The sequence below is a fragment of the Dioscorea cayenensis genome, chromosome 20 (genome assembly GCF_009730915.1).
Source record: "Dioscorea cayenensis subsp. rotundata cultivar TDr96_F1 chromosome 20, TDr96_F1_v2_PseudoChromosome.rev07_lg8_w22 25.fasta, whole genome shotgun sequence".
In the NCBI taxonomy this organism is placed as follows: Eukaryota; Viridiplantae; Streptophyta; class Magnoliopsida; order Dioscoreales; family Dioscoreaceae; genus Dioscorea; species Dioscorea cayenensis.
In genome coordinates this window covers 12,837,449-12,841,092 of record NC_052490.1, presented here as the reverse complement: position 1 = coordinate 12,841,092, position 3,644 = coordinate 12,837,449, and the positions used below count along the sequence as shown (strand labels likewise).

The 3,644-nt window shown below is 42.2% G+C and overlaps 1 non-coding gene across 1 annotated transcript; it reads right to left on the bottom strand.

Moving 5' to 3' along the window:
* Positions 1-1,945: 1,945 nt before the first annotated feature.
* Positions 1,946-2,052, bottom strand: LOC120252151. Its single transcript, XR_005533696.1, has one exon. It is a non-coding gene; the product is annotated as a small nucleolar RNA R71 (small nucleolar RNA).
* Positions 2,053-3,644: the final 1,592 nt, after the last annotated feature.

Sequence of the window (3,644 nt, the reverse complement as noted above, 5' to 3'; positions counted from 1 at the left end):
CTCGATTCCAGCCTTTAAAAGCCGATATCAACCCCAATTTCAGCATTCTTTTCTCCATCTTTTCCCCAACTTGAGAGAGGATGGTGGCTAGGGTTTTGAGAGGTATTGGCTAGGGATTTGGAGAGGTTCTATGGCTCTAAGATCGTGCTCCATTTGGATGAAGGTTAGTGGGAGAGCTTTCATCGGCACCGATCAGGCGAGGTGTATCATAGGCCGGACAAAAAGACCCTTGCACGAGTAGAGTACTCTCCACAAGACCATCGTCAAGACAATCGAGGGGGTTTTCTCTTGATTCTTTGCTTTTGACATTTGATTTCATTGATTGTAATTAGCTCCATGGAGAACTAAATCCCCTAGTGGGTACTTGGGTATTTGTGAAAACTAGGATGTATTCGTTTCATTGAATCTCTTTATTATGCTTTAAATTAATTGATGCTTTATTTGAGTTCCAATCTTGAATGCTTAATTGTATGAATGCTCCCTTAGATTGACACTAGAGTTGAGAGTTCTTGTTGGTAACCCTTGTGAGTGAGTGACACATCACGAGAGTTAGACAAAGCTAGATTGGAGACGGTTGAGAGGGTGAGTCGAGAGGTAGCGGAGCGTCCCCTTTCTCCTCTGGTGTTATTTATTCTACCTCCATTTCCTCAAGTTCTTTCCTGTCATAGTAGAGTGATTGGGCTAAAGGATGACATTCTGCTGGAGCTTAGTTGCGGGTGCAATTGAGTGAAGAGTTGAAGTGATTTTAACACCTAGGGCTTAACTATAGATAGGGACCTTCCACCTTAACCAAAGGGTTAGGTCTACATTTAGGAAGAAGATTTATCATTTGGAATCCCTAGAACTCATTGCAATTCTATATGAGTGGGAGGTTGAGAGGGTATTCAATTTCTCCTCCGGGACATGTATGGAGTTAGGCATGGTTGACCATAGATTTGGGACTATATATTTTAGGATCTCCATGACTTATTATTGCATCAGTTAGAAAGTATAATAGAGGGCTCTTGCACTTGAAATGATTGTCCTAGGCGGAACAATATTCGGGTAGCCCATTTATATCGATTTCCTTACCTTCTCCTTTACTTGTGCTCTCTTTCTTGTTCTTTTACTTTTGTGTTATTTTACATCTTGTCACACATATCACTATTCATATTTCACTTAATTAAGAAACAATTGAAGTGTTTTTTATTACCTACTCCCTGTGGATACGATACCCCACTCATCTGAGATTTTATTACTTCGACAAAACCGTGCACTCGTGGGACATACGCAAGGGGTATTGTCAAGTTTCTGACGCCGTTGCAGGGGAGTAGGCGTTTGCACTTTGTTTTCTTAGCTATTCAGTCATTTAATCTAGTTCATTTCTTGTTATTCTATTATTGTTCTGATTTCTTTTTCTTTCTTTTTTGCGTAACTCCAGGTTATGACCCAATGGAACCCCTCAATATTGATTGAAGGAGATCCTGAGCTTAAACATACACTTAGAAGAAAAGGGAAAAAACCTGTGCAAGAATTGTCTAATCTATCTGATTTAGAAGTAGAAGAATTTGAAAGCACGGTATAACAGAATGAATAACAGCGGATATTATCTGATTAATTCAGACCTTCAGTATTGGGGACACAATCGAGTTTTGTGCCTCCCCCGATTACAGCTCAGAACTTCGAGCTAAAGCTGGCATTCATCCACATGTTGCGGCAATCCGCACAGTTCAATGGTTTAGCCGATAAGGATTCAAACAATCATATAGAGAACTTTTTTGAGGTGTGTGATATGCTTAAGATAAACGGGGTGATGGATGATGCCATCATGTTGAGAGCCTTCCCATTTTCCTTAAAAGGGAGATTGAAGCAGTGGCTACACTCATTACCTAGAGCATCGATTACCACATGGGAGGAGATGGTAGAAGCTTTTCTAGCCCGTAATTTCCCTCCTAGAAAATCTAGAAAGCTTAGGAATGAGATCTCGTCCTATGTACGGTCAAAATTGGAGTCTATATTTGAAACATGAGAAAGGTTCAAGGAGCTCCTGAGAAAGTGCCCGCAACAAGGTTTCCTGGAGTGGATGATTGTTCAGACCTTTTACAACGGGTTGAATCCGAGTACAAGGCAACTCTTGGATGCGGCAGTAGGAGGTACCTTAGGTAGCAAGACCCCCGGTGAGGCCCATCAATTAATTCAAGAAATGGGGTTAAATAGCTACCAATGGAATGCTAGGGAGAAGAAAAAGATAGCCGTGCTCCATGAGATAGATGCTGTGACTACTTGCACCGGGTGTGGTGGAAGACATGCCCCCTCCGATTGCTCGATCTCTATTGGTAATGCATCTTCGGTTGAGAATGTCAATTTTGTGGGTAATGCAATGAGGAACCAAGGGAATCCATATAGCAACACCTATAATCCGGGTTAGAAGAATCATCCCAATTTTTCATGGACTAACCAAGGTCCACAAAAGGCCATGGGGCCACCAGGTTTCCAATAACAACAAGCCCAAAACATGGAAAACTGAGTTTCAGGTTTGGGGACCCGAATGACCGATTTGGAGAAGGCGTTGACTAGGTTAGTGCAATCGTCCGATAAAAGGTTTCAATCAATCGAGGCTACACTTCGCAACCACACCGCCTCTTTGCACAATCTTGAAAATCAAGTGGGGCAAATTGCAAAGTCTCTATCGGAAAGGCCACAAGGAAGCTTGTGGGGTAATACTTAAACCAACTATAGAGAGCATGTAAAGGCGATCACTTTGAGAAGTGGTCATGAGGTGGAAGATAGGCTTCCTTGTGAGAGGCCCAATGAACACGCACCTGAGGTTATAGAGGTTGAGGACGGAGTAAGCAAAGAGAAGGAGGTGGCACCCCCACCTTTCAAGCCAAGAATCCCTTATCCCTCTAGATTGAAGAATAACCAAGGGGATGAATAGTACAAGAAGTTCCTGAGTTTGTTCAAGAAATTCCACATCAATATTCCTTTTGGTGAGGCATTGGACCAAATGCCTAAGTATGCAAAATTCTTGAAGGACTTGTTGACTAAAAAGAGGAAGTTGGAGGAGAGTGCTTCAGTGATCTTAGATCCGTCTTGCTCGGTGGTGTTGCAAAAGAACATGGCGAACAAGAAGAAAGATCCGGGAAGCTTCATCATTCCGTGTAATATTGGCAATTTGGGTGAAGAAATAGCATTGGCAGACTAAAGGGCCTGTATCAACGTCATGCCATACACCTTCTTTCAGAAGCAAGGCTTGGGTGAGCCTAGATCTACTCGGATAACTTTGCAATCGGTGGATAGAACGGTGAGACATCCGAGGATTATCATCGAAGATGTGCTTGTGAAGGTGGGCAAGTACATTTTTCCTGTAGATTTTGTGGTGCTAGACATCGATTATGATGCGAATATACCTTTGATACTTTGGAGACCATTCTTGTGGACTTCCAAAGCATTGATTGACATGGATGGCGGGGAGCTAATATTGAGAGTTGGAGATGACAAGCTCACATACCTCCTTAATGAAGCCATGTGACATTCTTTGGATTTCGATGATACTTTGTATTTTCTAGACACTAGTGATTAGATTGTTGATGAATACATGCAGGAAATGTTTAATCCAGACCCATATGAGGGTTTATCCGACCAAGAGATGGAAAATGAAGAAG